Raw genomic sequence first — 17,753 nt, 5'->3', positions numbered from 1 at the left:
AGATAAACACAGGAAAAAAACGAAGATCATGTGCTTTGAAAGAACAAAAAAGCACAAGGACCATCTGAAATAGTCCCTGGGACAAACACCAATCGAACAAGTCAAGTCTTCCAAGTACTTAGGAGTTTGTTTTAACAACAGTGCAGTCGAAACTCTGATAGTGGACCAGCTCTGAGAGAGAACTAATACTCTGGCCAGCCAACAGTGGCAGTGAACAAGAAGCACTGCTGATTTTCAATACTGCCTGTGGTGAACTACCATCAATCAAAAGTGGTTCCTTCGTTGACCTATGGTGCTGAGGCTATGTTAAATATTCCAGATAAAGCATGGCATGGGCTCGAGGAACTCTTCTGGAAGAGAGTTTTTGGTGTCCTGATGTCAACACCTATTCAGACCACACACAGAGAGCTGGGTCTTTAAAAGCTGTGGTGGAATGGAATAGCCTTGCCCTGTTCAGAAAATGTCTTTTAACCTCTCGGCCCCTAATCCTCGACATCATCAATAAAGTACTAATGGAAGAGCCTAACGTAACCTTGAAAACTAGGGAAAAAAATAACAGAGACAAACTGGGTGCAATTGAATGCAACGACAATGATCTGAAGCTAAATCCGGCTAGAGTAAATAAAAAGTAGCTAGGAGAGATTGACTGGATAACTACTCTTGCCAGCGCCTCTCCCTACCAGTCAGCTGCACATTTGGAGGTGGAAACATGAACATGAAATGTCCTTCCAGGTTTTCTGGTAATATTCCCGAATGTATTCTATCATAATCAATTCTTTGAAACATGTCTGAACCTCCAACCATCAAACGAAATCATCGCAATACAAGCTATATCTCAACTAAACACGTGTAGATTGCGTATAGGGGAAGACAGTGTTGAAACTTGAAAACACCTCTTGCTCCATTGCCCAGGTCTAACTGGGGAGAGAGCAAAATCATTTGTCCAGCTGCTGTCGCAGTTCCAATCATTTGACGCGGAGGTCTGGTGGGCAGCCCTAATGAGTGTAGAAAAGGCTTCACTCGTGGTAGCTGTGGTCTAATTCATGGTCAAAATTCTCCCAAAAAAAGAAAGAGAATAGATGTCTGACCCTACGGTAAGACCCATTGTGAACCCTCTTTTGTACTTTCTATCTTCTGTATTTTATATGAAACAGGAAGGATTTTGAACTCTTTTTGCAAAAATGTTAACCAATTAAAGCAATTAAAAAATACATTTAAAAAAGTTCTTTAAAATCATTACTTAGTTCTTTAAATGCTTTAGACAAGTTCATGATTTGATGATTTGCAGTTGGGGATAGGGTTTCTCTTTGTGATTCTGGGGATTGTGGTTAATTAAACTGGGGCGTGGTTTCTTCATGAACACTATGTACTGTAAGAAAAACAGACATTATTTTAGTGCCTTTGTCTTATAACACATGTTTATATAATTAAAGCTAATAATACAGAAATAAATATGATGCACTTACTATTTAGTGAGAATTTGTTGTCTAATAAGCACCTGGTTTTTCTCAATCTGTATGCATAGTTCAAGTGAGGAGATTATATGAAGTGTACAGTTTTGGCTTGTGATTGGTACATTCCATTGTAATGTATGCTAAATAAGAAAGTCATTATTATTTTTAAAAGTAAGTGTTTGTACAAAAAGGTATATTTGCGTGGTGTAAACATTAGTAATTATTTAATCTACATCTGTTTGTTGGTTGATGGGTGCAACTTTTTCTGTCTCCCGTATGACTCTGAGCCTTGTGAATGCTGTCCGATGTCCATGGACTACTGCACTGTCCGCAGACTCCATTTCTGTCACATGGGGTGTGGGAAGTATAATATAAAGAAGTTGTAGCAGATTAAAGGTGCACCGGTAACAACCTATGAAATTCACTGACAAAACATTGTTAAAGGGACGTTATGGTTAAGTTACACTAACACAAACCCATTTTAATCTGGTTATTTTGGATAGTAAAATAATGAATGGTACCTTATCAAAGTTTTGAGTAATGATAAACATGGAATAAATACATAATAACTAATCATTGAAGACTTACTACATACTTGTGTTAGTACAAACAATATATATCAAGACCTACGATGCATACAAATCTGAGGCACATAGAGGGAAACTTCAGTAAGGAGGAAAGAAACAACATCACCGACAAATGACAGTAACATTAGACTTCATCATCAAGTACACAAATTAATTGTGTGTTGGAGGCTTTGTCATTTCCCTATGTATGTGACCATGAACTTAGGCCAATCTTAATGAAAGTGCATTAAGAACATACAACAAGGTTAATGTCTACATATGTAGCACCTTTTGATTTTTATAATTGTCTCTATCAGTGAACAAAACCACATGGCCTACATATGTCAGTGAACATAAAGAAGTGGGCCAGATGGCATTTGTGATGTCATCTTTAATATCCTCGGTGTTAGTCTTAGCAGTGCACGGTGGTGGTGTGAGTTATGGTTGCTTAGCGTACCATAACTGGCGAATTTCAAGGGTTTTTTGGTTTTACTTGTAACCATAACGTTCCTTTAACATTTTTTCACAGTATTTTTGTTAGTGCAATTTACCATAAAGTCACTTTATTAAATATCAGAATTCACTTGCAGATGTGAGGTTTAATGAACATTTGAATATGATGAATTTTCTCTTCGGAAGTCAAAAATTGGACAATAGATTTGTTTGGTAATCCAGGGGTGCCCACTCAAAGTACAGCATCTTTTCTTTCTTGATCTATCATGTCAGTGGGGTGAAATTCCTTAATGCACCACTATTTAATTTTTAGTGCTATAATATTATATGTGTCTGTGTGTATAGTTTTTGAACTGTGGTTATCGCGATTTTGTGAACAGTTTGCTTTCTTTTTTTTCTCACAGGTACAAGAGGAACTTGATTCAAATGAGTTTCTAATGGCCGTTGCCCATATAGAGCCGAGGTACATAAAAGAGTACCAGCTTTGGTATGGTGATATGTATATGTTCTATGTAAAGCGCTTCAGCTGTATTAATAAACCATCATTATATGCAGATTCCATAGAGATATACTCTTAAAAATAAACCGTTTATTGGAAATGCTGTGTAATTAAAATAAATCCAGCATCTGTTTTTATCTTCAGTACTCTAATGGGAAAGTCGGAAACCCAGAAATCTGCAGAGGTTTCGGTTGTAATTCACATTCCTCGATATTTTGCCAGATTTCTCGCAATATTGACATTTTCAGTATGGACACAATGCGCATAAGAACGTGACATTTCAAGTCACAGAACCTGAAAATAACGATAGGTCCAGAATTTGAAAAAGGCTGAAAAAACACTCACTGGAAAAAAACTGCCCCCGACTGGCCTATAGGGCAATAGGGCAATGCCCAAACCAAAGTCACAAAATGTTAATTTTTTTGGCTCGAAGTAGACCACTTTTTGAGCCCATGCGGGCCAGTTTGATAAGTTACTTCACGACGTGGCTAGTAACTTTTACCAGTGTTATTGAATATTCTTTAAAATGCGCATTTTGCATCACATTTGATCAACAAACTCCCCCTTCTGTACTACTCAAACAGTCTGTCACAAAACGAATGCATTGCCATTTTCAACTGTGGGCCATATGTTCATTAGTGCCTGAGACATTATTATGCCCCATTGCGATCCTGGAAAAAACGTATATATGTGTTCAGCAAGAGTATATAGCACTGTTTTTAGCTTGAGAGGCATCGAATTTGTAATGTTTGGCTGCATGTTCCGGCAATCCCGGGCACATGACATCAGGGCATGACGGCCCCCGAATGCATTTCATCACACTGGAGTCCTGTGGTGCTCTGTGGTATCTGTTGCCTCTACTTCCTGGGCGTGAAGTATTAGTTCTGTCTAACATTATGGGATGATTAATCTGTGTTAACCTCGCTTCTGGAGGGAGACTTCTCCATGAGATATTTTCTTCACTTGATTCATGCGTGACTGTGGAAAATTCCACGATGGTGATGATTAGTGCCGATTTTTTAAGGTGGTTCTGTTCTCATAAACGCCTGTCAAAGTGAAACTGAGCTGAGGTCATCATTATGGTAAATTGCAGTCCTGACCAAGAAGGTGGCAGTATTTCAAGTTCCTGACATCAGTTGTGAAGTTATGTTTGAGCTGATTTACATAAACTATCTGCAATATGGTGAGATAGTAAGACCAAATAACTAAACTAAAAGCGGCATTTTTATGATTTTTTTTGTCATGAAAGGCGAGTAAAAGAACACTGACCCTAATGCTATTTAGATGCTTTACAGGTGCACCTTCTCTGTCATGTTTGACACTGGTAAACCCATGGATATATGTGCGTGTGCGTGTGTAAGGAGGTGGGTCGGGGGAGTAATGGGGATTTCAGTGAGTAAATAGGTGGCTCCTCTTGAGGAATTTGTGATGGTATCCATACTTTGGTGTTAGATAGTATTGGTGACTGTGCCACATATGAGACTCAAGAGTTCCTTATTAGGGGTGTACAAACTTCCGCTTCAAGGAGCTAGTTGAATAAATTTCGACTGAAATTATTAACACAATTTTCTTGTGTTCAGATCCAGCTGAATTCATTTCATTCAAATTTGAAGCCAATTCATGAACTCAAAAAGTCAACGAAAGCTTGCAGACTGGAAAAGTTAAGCAATGTAAACACATGAATGCCAGTTCTCTTGCAGCTCGTGCACAGAGTTGCAGGGATTTGGTAGAGGATCACCAACCTGATCTTGTTTTAATTTCTGAAACCTGGTTGGGCCCTCATGGAGCCAAGTATTATTCAATTTCTTCCCCCTAACTATGAAATATTGCACCGTGATCGTCCCCCGCACGTGTGGGTGGGGGAGTTGCTGTTGTTTTTAAATCTAATTTTGCAATTTTGCACCGTGCCGTTGGACCATGGCTTCAACATGGATGGGATTCTGGTTGGGATCCCTAAGTCTGCTACCAACACTTTATATGTCCTGTTGATTTATCGCCCTCCGGAGTATGATAGGAGGTTCTGTGATGAGTTTCCTGGTCTGGTTGCTACCCTACACCAGAAGTATTCCTATTTGGTCACTGTGGGTGATTTTAATCTCCTGATGCATAAAACTGGTTGCTCTTTGGCCAAGTAATTTATGCTTTCTATGTCTGATTTGGGGTTTCCCCAGCTGGTCACCTATCCGATGTGCCCACTTCGGAATACTCTTGATCTTATATTTGCCCTGCCTACAGCCCTGTTAGTTGCCTCAGTGTTCCCTATTATCTGGTCGGATCACTTAGTGATTGCCTTCTCTATGCTGATGACGACTTTACCTTCTTGTTGTCCCCAACAGCTTGCTTTCAAGCAGGGCTGGCATTCGGTCTCTCTTCCCAACCTTACATCCATGATTCTCAAGGATTGTAGTAAGGTTACTTGTTGCATGCTTGCGACTATTTCCCAGACACTAATGTCTGTGGCTGATGCTCTTGCCCCTTGCAAAATCTGCCTGATAAGGGCTTGTCGGTCTGAGCCTTGGTTAACTGCTGAGCTAAAGAATCTCAAACTTCGCCACAGACAGGCAGAAAGGAAATGAAGGTCAGACTATTTGTCTGATGACCGTCTTCCCTATCGGTTAGCCACCTTTGACTATCAAAAAGCCATCAGGGTGGCCAAACAAATGTATTTTAGGAGTAAGATCGAACATGCTATTAACCAACCCAGAGCTCTATTTGTGGTTGTTCAGTCCTTATCCGTGCAGGCTAAGCCCCAGTCTGCTTTCTGCCCTATCTCAGGAACTGTGCAACTCATTGTCTTTTTTTTTTAGGAGAAGAAAGCTAACATTCGTAAAGTCATTGCTACATCTCACCCTAAGGAGAAGCAGAATGTACTTCTCTCCTCTGGTTCCAACATGGCAGCTACTCCGGCTTTGCAGTGGTCCTCATTGCCTGTGTTCTCAGATAAGGAAGTGCTGGCCACACTCAACAGTCTTAAGTCTGCGTCTTCGCAGGACCCTGTCCAGCTTTCTGTACTAAAAAGCATCTATGTTGATATTGTCGCACGACTTACTGAGACAGTCAATGACTCCCTCTGTAATGGGATCATTCCTGACAATCTTAAGCATGCCCTTGTCATCCCACTGCTGAAAAAACATTCCTTGTCTTATGAAACTATTGGAATCTCTGGTGTCCACTCTTCTTAGCATTTTCTTGGAATCATCAGACTTCTTTGACCCATTTCATCTTGGGTTCCATCCTGGCCGGGGCACAGAGTCGGTCGTGGTCTCCATTGTGGATGACTTGACTTGTCTGGTTGACCAGGGTGGGGTGGGAGACCTGATTTTGCTCGATCTATTAGCGGCTTTTGATGCCATTGACTACCCTACCCTGATCACCCGGCTTACATCTGCAGGCCTTTTCTGCCAAGTTCCAGCCTGGTTCTCCTCCTTTCTGATGGGCCACTCTCAATCTGTTTCTCTTCCCCATTCTGTTCTCAGTTGATTCCTCTACTTTGTGGTTCCCCCAGGGGTCCTCTCTGTCTCCTACTCTATGTAATGTCTATATTCAACCTCTTTTCACTATAATTCATGGCTTTGGCTTGCTGTGTTATTCCTACGCCTATTATTGTGCGGCTGGATCTTACCCAATCTGAGTCAGCGGGTAGACTGAAGAACTAATTACTAGCTATTGGTGACTGGATGGCAGCGAACTGGGTTAAGCTCAATGGAGAAAAAAAGGATGTTTTGGTGGTGGGCACAAGGATGCTCTCTCTGTTTTGGACCCCCTAAGTTCTGCCCTGAGATCCTTGGCTCATTTCCCCAGCTGGTCCCCTCGGTGAAAGACCTAGATGTCAAAATATCGGCCTCTCTTTCTATGGCCAGCCAGGTCTCTATTGCATGCCAAAAAGCAAATTTCAAACTTTGGACTCTTTGGAAAGTCTTGCCCTGTATTCCTTCGAAGTTTCATGCACCTGTAGTTTCTTCCTTGGTCATCACCAATATTGATTATTGGAACAGCCTCTACATTGCCCTTATGAAACATCTGCTTCAGTGCTTTCAGCTGTTGCAAAATACGGCTGCCAGGGCTGTGCTCCGGTGCCCCCGTGTTCTCCATATGACCCCGTTGCTGGGTCACCTTCATTGGCTCCCTGTCGAGCAGCGTATTAGATTTAAGGCTCTGTGCATGGTACATAAAGCTTTCTCCAAATTGGAAGCAGAATTTCTCCAGGAAAAGTTTTGTCTGTATGTACCTACCAGGCCGCTCCGCTAACAAGATCTGAAGACCATAGAGCCCCCAAGGGTTAGGCGTACCCGGGTGGGTGGTTGCGCCTTCTCTGTGGCGGCTGCGAAGACCTGGAACCAACTTCCTTTTTTTCTGCGTAACATTGAGGCCCGTCTGCCTTTTCATCAGGTACTAACGACCTTTCTCTTCTAGTTCTCATCATGCTGATCGGACTTACCTCTTTAGCTTAGCGCCAAGATGCCTTTGGGCTTATGTTGCGCTTTACAAGTATTATTAAGATAAGATATAGCAGTGTTAAATATCAGACTAAAATGTATGTGTTTGTGAGTTGGGGAGAAAGTGAGGAAGAGCGAAAGGAGAGCAGGATATTTTTATCTGATGGAAAATCCTATAGAGAAATTAAAAGAATTCACAACAGGTAGTAAACACAATCAATCAAACAAGTTTATTCATAAATATAAAAAGTTCCATTAAACGACAAAAGTACAATTGTGCACATATCAAAATTACGATTATGTAAAAGAAAAAAAGAAAAAGAGTCAATGGATATTGCAATAGGCAAGATACAATTAAAAAATAGACTGTCACTTAGTTACATGTTAGGTGGCCAGATTAAAATACAGAAATAAAATTGGGCAGAAGACAGTACTCAACCAATTAACTCAATATACAGAGAGTTATAGGATTCATAGCAGTAGCTTCCACCACCTTGCAGTTTTAGTAAGCTCTTTCTGAAATACATCGCTCTTTTTAAAAAGGTCAACAGAGCCCAGGATGTAAAGACTGTCTCGGCACTCAAGAGAAACACAAGTGCAACCCTAAGTGAGCGGATCGCTGTTTTTTTGAGGGCAGGGACCAAAGTCATTCTGCGTATACCAAGGTCCTCGCGCTGATAGCCGCAAACCGGGCAGCCCGCATGATTAGGAAAGCCTTTCCAGTTATACGTGTTTCCTTGTAGCTGAAGAGAATCAAAACGTGCCCTCGTAATCAGCCAACTATCTTTTTTATGAGGGCTCCATGTCAAATAAGGTTGAATTCGGTGAGTCTGCTGATACTAGAGTGAAATGGGCCATGTTTCTAACCATACTCAAGGAGAATTATTTTCCTTACTATGGTTTCTCCCAGTGTGGCTTTGTAAGCTACCCCCTCTTGCTTAGTTATTAGAGAAGCAGGTGGGAAGAGGGCACTTAGATTAACCTCCCCCAAATTTGCCGAAACATAAGCTAGCCAAGGGATTTTTTTCCAGGCAGGTCTGCCCAACACTGTACGAATGATAAAGTGGCAAAGAGTGGCGTATTCATTGGCCCACAGCCGAACCCAGAAAAAAAGAGGTGCCATCGCCCACTGGTCCTCCCAAAACTCTGCCCCCAGTTCTCTATGGATAGCTATTCCAGAAGCACTGGTCGGGAGCCCCAGCATATTTTTGAAGAAATTACTCTCTTTACCCTGGATTTCAGCCACATTTTGAAAACCCCAAATGGCTGCACCATACATGGTAAATACAAGCAGGGCTAAGGTAAAGATAATTACATGTCAGGCAAAGTGTCATCCCACCAGCTAAGATCAGTTCATGTTGGGGAATCTTTCCAGTTCCTCGGTTGGCCAAAGTGCCTGTGGCACATGGAGTGATAGGTGTAGTCAGTGAGCCATGCTCTGTTTGCTGACCTTATCACTACTCACAACCGAGATATACACAGTATGACAGAGACATGATTCACCCTCTAAGTCGCACACATCCTGTATGTCCTTATCTCCAAAGAATACAGCATCCAATGCAAAAAGAACACCAAAGGAACAGTATCAGGGCTTACTCTAATCCACAACGCCGCATGGACATGCATCCTCCAACAGAACACCACACCTGCATCCTTGGAACTTCACACTTGCTCCCCCATACTCTGACCTCCATTAGATCTACTGACAACCCCTAACAAGCAAGGATTTTCTCAACTGAATCACAGACTTTACCTCAACAGCATCTGTCAATGCCACATCTACCATCTTCCTAGAGACCTTAATCTGGATGGGTGCCACAACACCAAGAAAACCAATGATAACACACTCATATGGCTTGAGACGGTGGATATCAAGCAACTCATGACAGATCCAGCCTGCAATAAAGGCAACACACGCAACACAGTATTCACCACCTCTACAATTGTTACATTTCTTCCCTCATACCTTCAGAGCTGAAAGACCACACAGCCATGCCAATCCTGTTCCACCACACATCACTTGCCTACCTGGGTAATCTCAATCCAACCACGAAACCCCACTGCTCTTTCAAAAAATTCCTCATGGAAATACTGAAAGCAAACCTCATCACCTTGGCCTCCATGTTCCACTCCTTGGAGGATGTCAGCATCAAGCTCAGCACACTGAACCACAGCATAACTAAGACTGCCAATGCTCCAGCCCCACTAAATCTATGACTCAACAAACATATGTGCTCCACACCTTGGTAAACGCAGTAAACCATTCACAGCAAGTATGACATGCACAGCACAGACAAGAACAGTGCCGGTGAAAATTCCACCAACTAGAAGACTTCATCACCCTGAGAACTCTATGTTTAGCACACAAGTCACTCACCACACTCACCACAGCCAAAGCAACATACTAGAAATCAACCATTATGGAACCTTCCAAGAGCAGAGCCATCTTCCAAGGAATGTAGCACTCGCTGAATCAGCAATCTGCTAAACCCTGCAACAGTCTTTAAGCAAATTCTCCTTTCTGCATTTTGGTTAACAACAAGTAGTAGTCTGTTTAATTTCCTTGCAGTGCAAGGAATCAACACAACAGAGTATCCATGGCAGAAAAAGTGAACACCCAAGCAAGCATATAGGATGTTTCATCATACTAAGGGATAGAGAGTAGCATATTATCCAAACATTCTAATTTCCTTATAGCAAGCACAATTTTATCAACATAATACTATGATTCATCTCACTTATATATCTATGATGAATTTTGTTGCGTGTATCATTTTGCGCTTGTATATGCTTTCTTCATCTAGTCAGCTACTATGAGCCCTTCTGTGCTGCTCTTTCTGCAGTGTCTTATGGTCCCTGTCAATTGTTAATTGCAATGCCTTGTGATCTTGCCTGGATCCATGTACCAAAAAACATAACTAACATTCTAACACCTTATTTCGTGAAAGAACATGGTTACACTTCAAATACCCTATTTCATTATTACTATCATGCATACTTTGCAACCACAATCCACCGACAAATGCATCGCCATCAACAACATCCTTCACAGACAAAATAGAAAAGATACAGAAAAACATTGTCACCTTCAGCATCCCATGGACGTCCCACCCATAAAGCCTTGCAACATTTCAGGGTGGGCAGAATTAAAGAGAATTACTTTAGAAAACCTGACCTTAAAACCACCACATACAAAGATGATATACTTTCCTTCTCCTTTGTGTAGAGAGGCCAAGTGAAGCTCTCACACAATTTCTCATGGTCGTCAACTCATTACTCCCAAAATACATCTTCCAGCTTTCACTGAAAATGAGACAGATCCACCCCTTCTGAATAAACCCATACTCAAAATGGATGGCCTGGCTTCTAGCTATCACCCAACTATGCATCAACTCTTGCAAAGAAAAGTGATTGAGAAGCCTATTGGCATCCATATGCAAGAAAGGGTCACTCTGCACAGGACTACCAATCCATTTTCTGACCATAATGCTGTACAGAGACTGTCACCATCAAAGTTATCAATGGCACTTTACACATCTTCGACAAAGGAGACCCCCATTTACTCATCCTACTCGACCTCTCTTCCTCCTTCGATATCATTGACATGTCCTGCAATGGTTCACCTCTTACCTATGCTAAAGAGACTAATTCAGATGGGTCTCAACAGATTCCAGCAATATCTACTAACCGGCGAAGTGAGAAGTTCCACAAGGCTCCATTCTGGTCCCTGTCATCCCCCATCTACATTGAAATCCCCACCAACACTGACATCAAGACACACCAATACAGAGATGAGACATAGCGTTATATGCACATCAGTTATACAAATGGTTCTCATTGACTCAAGCATGTCTGTTCCTCATCCAAGTCTGGCTGTCAAGTGTCTAAATGAAGCTCAACCAAATAAAAGCTAAATTAATTCCAGAAATGACTGTCGGACATGAGGCTTGATGTTTGCCTTTGACTGTAAACTCTACTCAAAAACACAAAAACACACATTGCCAGTAAGACCCAATTAGTATGGCACTAGCTTGGCCTCTACACAAGAATCAAGCTTTCCATCCCTGCCCCAAGTTTCGGCACATTTGTCCAAGCCTTGGTCATCTCCAACCTCAATGGTGGCAACGCCTTACTTTCAGGACTCCCAAATGCTATCCTGACCCCTCTGAAGGCTGTTCAGCAAACTGCCAAGTGCCACATCACAGGACTAACACAATTCACCACATTTCCCCCAAACTCAAGGAGCTAAACAGGATTCATTATGCACAAAGCAGTCACAACCACAACTCAACTCTTTCTGGTCTGGAAGATCTTAGTTCACCACAAAGCACATTTTTCCCATGAAACATGCAAAGATCTACAAGAGGGAAAAACAGAAACTGGCCTTGTCCTGCTATGCCCCATCTTTTGCCAATTTACTAACAAAGATAAGAACGGCCCCCTCCATCTTACACTTATGAAAGGACCTGAAGACCCTACCCTTCAAAGAACATCTTGCCAACCGCTGATCACTCAAAGCATCCCTAATTCGCCCATTTCAAAGAATCTACCCTCCTCTATTCTCCTATTCATCTCATCTCCACTGATACCCCTACATCCAGGTAACTCACCTGTATGTGCCCCCTATTTATTATTTCTCAGTCAAACTTGTGCTTTATATATTGCATCAATACATTAATGTACACACTCTTTTGTGGAAGTTGGAAGGAGGAGAGGTGAGCATAGGTGGGCTTGGATGTTTGGAAATTGAAATACTTCCCAATATGTAAGTGCCTCGTCTAGGTAGATAAGGCAAGGAAGAATCGGTTACACGTTGGCTACTGCAAGATTTGGCTGACATTTCCCCTATCAAATTGTCTTCTTATGAGAACCTGCTTCTTAGGAAATCCCCATATAACTCTTTAGGTACGAAAGGTTGGAGAAATAAGAAAACTTCAATGGTTGGACAAAGAGCACTGTATCTATTGGGTATCCACGGTTTTACTGATGGAAATCTTTTTGAAGTAATTTACTTCTAAGTGATTATTTCGAAATTATTTCGAAATATGTATGTGGTTGTGGGTTAAGGGGTTAAACGTTAAAAGGGGGTGGTGAGGGATTTCGGACCGGGGTCAGTAGTGAAGGGGAAAAGGAGATATGGGGGAACCCCAAATAAAGAAATAAAAAAAAATACTAAGTAACATTTCTAAGTAATCCCTTCAAGGTAAATTAACTTGCAGTGATTTCTACCAGAAAAATGACATGGAACCATCTATTGCTGTTGTGGGTGGCAGAGGGACAGATAGCACTGTATCTGGCAGAGAGACAGCACTGTATCTGCTGCTGTTTTGGGTGGCAGCAAGACAGAGAGCACTGTATCTACTGCTGTTGTGGGTGGCAGAGAGACAGAGAGCATTGTATCTACTGCTGTTGTGGGTGGCAGAGAGACAGAGAGCACTGTATCTACTGCTGTTTTGGATGGCAGCAAGACAGAGAGCACTGTATCTACTGCTGTTGTGGGTGGCAGAGAGACAGAGAGCATTGTATCTACTGCTGTTGTGGGTGGCAGAGAGACAGAGAGCACTGTATCTACTGCTGTTGTGGGTGGCAGAGAGACAGAACTGTATCTGCTGCTGTTGTGGGTGGCAGAGAGACAGAGAGCATTGTATCTACTGCTGTTTTGGGTGGCAGCAAGACAGAGAGCACTGTATCTACTGCTGTTGTGGGTAGCAGAGAGACAGAGAGCATTGTATCTACTGCTGTTGTGGGTGGCAGAGAGACAGAGAGCACTGTATCTACTGCTGTTGTGGGTGGCAGAGAGACAGCACTGTATCTGCTGCTGTTTTGGGTGGCAGCAAGACAGAGAGCACTGTATCTACTGCTGTTGTGGGTGGCAGAGAGACAGAGAGCATTGTATCTACTGCTGTTGTGGGTGGCAGAGAGACAGAGAGCACTGTATCTACTGCTGTTGTGGGTGGCAGAGAGACAGCACTGTATCTGCTGCTGTTGTGGGTGGCACAGAGACAGAGAGCAATGTATCTGCTGCTGTTGTGGTCGGTGGGTTCAAGAGAGATAGACATAGAGAAATCCATAGAGCCTTACATGATCTAGTTGGAAGGAGGAGGTACAAGGGGACATGTACTGGCATGTAGCGTAAATGGGAAACTTCCTAACAGTCAAGTGCCTTCTAAAAGCTCATGAGTTTTTGCTAATTCTGTCACATATCAGGGTGGGTGACATTTGATTGACCCTGATGCAATCTGTTAGGAAACCTTGAGGAGCCATTGTCTTCAGAATGATCTTTCTAGCTATAGGACACCGTCCCCTAAGGGATACGGAATAGGAGTTGACAGTGATGTGTCTCTCTCAGTGTATGCTGTCACAGAGCCCCATTTCAGTCGACCGTTGTCTGAACTGGCCTGATGACAGCTCTGTCACCAGGCCAGTTGTTTGCCCTGTTCAGGTTATATTCATCTTTTGCAGAGTAAAATGGCAATGTTCAATGAGAAATACCACAGGGATAATCCTGAATCAGTCTTTTCACCCAACAGTCAATTCAGGTACAGGGCTTTCTGGGAATAGAAGCATCTGAAGGCTTCATTTTGCATTCAGAAGCGACTTTCATGGTAATCCCTACCCCTCAACAGGAGAACGCCTGAAAAGTGCTCCATTGTGAAGATGAGTTTGGGGTGCAGGTAGTGGTCTTGGGGTATACCCCGATGCCAGATAACAGTCCCTGCAGAGTAGATGCAGTCCTGCATGAACCGATTCCATTCATCGACTGCTTACCTGTGGCCCTGGACAGACCGTGACAATTTAATGCCTTGATACCACATAAGTAACCAGATATCATTGACACATGTCCTTGTGAGCTGAACGTCAGGAGGCAAACTCACTTTCCACCAAACCAAAGTTACCTTGCAACAGTATGTGATTTGCAATTCCTGTGGCAAATCACAATGTCCCTTTGTTCTTTGCAAATGGCACTTTGCATTTGTGTAACTTTAAGTAGGACCGGATTTAAATAGACAACATCCTTGCACACATCTGTTCCCTGCGTTTGTTTTGATCTATTCTTTTCTGTGGCGGGCCTGCTTTAAACAAGGATGATGTGTTGGTGAAAATCAAGAGAAATAAACAGAAACAGCTAAACACATATTTTAAAGAGTGCATCATTTTTTAAAGTTCGGAGCATGATATTTTAAATATCAGCATATTCAGCTTTTGCAATTTACTTGATGAACTTATTCAGTAAATATGCCATTCAGTACACCCCTAGAGAATAGTAATTTTGCCATGTAGGTAGACATTAGCCCTGGCTGGGCAGATGCATAGGTAATGGCGCAAATGGTGCTGTCACGTGCAGTTAACACAAACACAATGTTTCAAGCAATATTTCCAGCAAAAAGGAGTTAGAACCAAACAGGTATGCATTAGCTGCACCTGCCAACAAGGAAATGATAAGCAAAGGATACAATATTCTTAATTATATAGGACCCTGCCCTGACTGCATGACTCAGACGTAAAGAGTCTGTTCTGCATTTTCCCCACACTGAGAACACTTCCCATTGATGTCTCATCCTGTCGGGCTTGGCTGACTTCAGCACGTAGGTGAGAGTTGGTGTCAGTTACCTTAGAAATGAACGGCGACTCCTGCAACCAGCCCTGAACAGCCACAGTGTTTCCTATCACTAAGAGGCATACAGAGTTATTTGGACGATTTGGGGGCCCCTGAAAATTGCCAGCCTCTGTGCCACAGGAGTTGAAGGGGACGTCAGTTACACCCCTGGTGGGTCCTCAGGTAATAGGACACCGCACAAATTGTTCTAAAATTCTCTGTGACAGATTACTTCCAGACAAGGAATTCCTATTTGTGTACTGTGGAGAGATTTTCCGAGCCAGGCTTGCTGTGGCTGCCATAAAGGACAGGACTTAAAGCTTTGCGTTCTCCGTTGCAAAATTTAGAGTCCATCTAGGTTAGCATCAATGCCCATAAGGTAGGGGTGTCTGTGGTGTAATGAAAAAATAATCCGCAACGGTCTTCTGTATGACTGTGTCCAATAGCCATAGACACCGTGTGGTGTGATTTTGCCAGCAGAATATGTTTGGTCTTTATGGTGCTTGTTGAAGGGTACACCTTTTTTCAGAGTTGTTGGATGACCTTGGTGGGCCACGCATAAAAGAATGACAAACGCTGTAGAACTGTTGCAAACACTATGGCTCTACTGGGTAATTAACACAAACCCACTATCAGAAGGACTCTGCCCTTGCTGAGTGTACTGCTCTTAGAGAAGATGTGTCTTATGTACTTTACAATGGCAATTTCCTAGAGAAATACTGAGGCATTGTTCTTTTAGTTGGTTGTTTACCTTTAGCAAAATGCACCCAGGTTTCTCTAGTGCCTTTCCAAAGGGGACTATAATGCTGTCGAGGAACACTTACATTTACATCATGTTCATAGGTATGATGACTTTTTAGCTCATACTGTAGCTGGTGTGCAAGATATCTGCTGGGGCATGTTGTTTTAACGTGTAGAAGTGCAATGGGCTGTTGAGGGCTTTCCTTTGCTGATCCTCCTCACCCAGGTGGACTAGATAGTCACTTTCTTTTTCTCAGGTGCTGTGACGAATTGACTGCTGTCCTGCAGAAGTACAAGGATGAGCAGAGGCTAAAGCGCCCACTCACACAACAAGAGCCAAAACAGTCATTAAGGTAAAACAAACACAGTTAAGGGATATGCCTCCTTCGCCGTGTGTGGTATGTGGGCCAAGGGAAGGCATCATTTTAAGAGGGGTGTGAGTGTGATTCCGTAGTGACCACAACAGCAAAGTATCAAAGTTCAAAGCAAGTTTCTAAAAAAATGTATATACTTTATTTAAGCACACTATCTACAAGAAAACACAACACACAAACTGTACAAATCCCACCAGTGGTCAGGACAGAGGATATGTAAGAATAGAGAGAATGCATCACTGTGGGCAAGAATATACAGGTGAAAAGGCAGTTTCAATGACCACACTGTTATTTGTAAAAGTAAATGTCTTGAGAACAAGGTGCACAGTTCATTTTACCAGTCTCTAGCTCCCAAAATGGACTAAAGTGGCATTTATGGGTCAATAGTACCTTCTTGGTGGTCTGACCACATCGAACCAGGCTATTCTGTGCTGTTTGTGTGGTCAAGACTGTTCAAATTCAGCAATCATGATGTTCTAGAATGGAAGTGGTGTCGAGCAGGGGTCAAAAAGAGCAGAGTTTCTGTTCGAGTATGATGATAAAGACAAGTGGATTGTGAGAGCCAACACAGTCGGTTCGAAGGTCAGTCCGAAGAAGCTGGTGACTGGATATTCTAGCAATCCAGATGAGTTCTATGAAAAGCTTGAGGTGATGTAGATCTTGACGGCCAACAGTGACGGTTCGATGGTTGAGTAAACTGCAAAAATGCTGGCGACTGCATGTGCAATATTACTTCAAGCGTTTCGATGCAGCGTCCAATTATTGGGACTCTAAGATGCATCTGGGTGAGTTTGACTGGTGATGATGATCAGCAGCGAAGATAGTGGCAGAATAAGCGACAGTTCAGCGGTGGCAGATGCAACAAATTAGGTTTTAGTTTGAGCTGAGGCAGTGATGCGCTCAGCTAGTGTGGTGAGCCGGCAAACAGGTTTAAATCAACAGTTCAAGTTGGAAAGGAATGGCAAGTGCCAAAAGGCAGCTCTGCAGGGTCATGCTGGTTTGCAATGTGGTGAACTCTGCTCGATGACAGCTCATCTGGTTCGATGTGGGCTGTCTTGGCCCTCAGGATGCTCTGAGTCCCACTCTGGGATCTTAGGGACAAGTTCAGTCCCTGATCTCTGGTTTCCAGCAAGGTCGGCTTGTGTATACCTTCAGGCGTCCTTCACGAAGTTGAGGTCGTGGCAGCAATGTGTCTGGCAAAGAGGCATGACTTTTTCCATCAGGGGGTTCACCCCCAATGAGCCCTGCGAATGGGTAGGGAACAGAGCTTGCCTCTGCCTAAGATGCTCAGTCTTCACCTCACTTGTGGAGGGCTCTGGAAAGTCAACTCTCCCAACAGATGTCCAATGAAATCTTCTTCCAGGGTTGGAGCCCAAAAGATGATCTGAAGAAGTGGTAGGAGACACCTTCTCTTAAAGGCACAAGCCTGTAGGTGATTGGCATCACACCCACACTGCTTTTTTTTATTTTTTTATTTTGATACAGGTTACAAACACCTTACACAAATCACAAGTTTAAAAAAGTAATTCATTTCACAAGACCTACACAAAGCACAAATATAAAAAAACAAGTAGTTCATGTCAATTGATCTAAAACAACTTTTAAAATGTGATACAATGCTAAAATTAGTGAC

This window comes from Ambystoma mexicanum, chromosome 7q, assembly GCF_040938575.1.
Source record: "Ambystoma mexicanum isolate Mex_15411 chromosome 7q, UKY_AmexF1_1, whole genome shotgun sequence".
NCBI lineage: Eukaryota > Metazoa > Chordata > Amphibia > Caudata > Ambystomatidae > Ambystoma > Ambystoma mexicanum.
Note: the sequence above shows the minus strand (reverse complement) of the source record.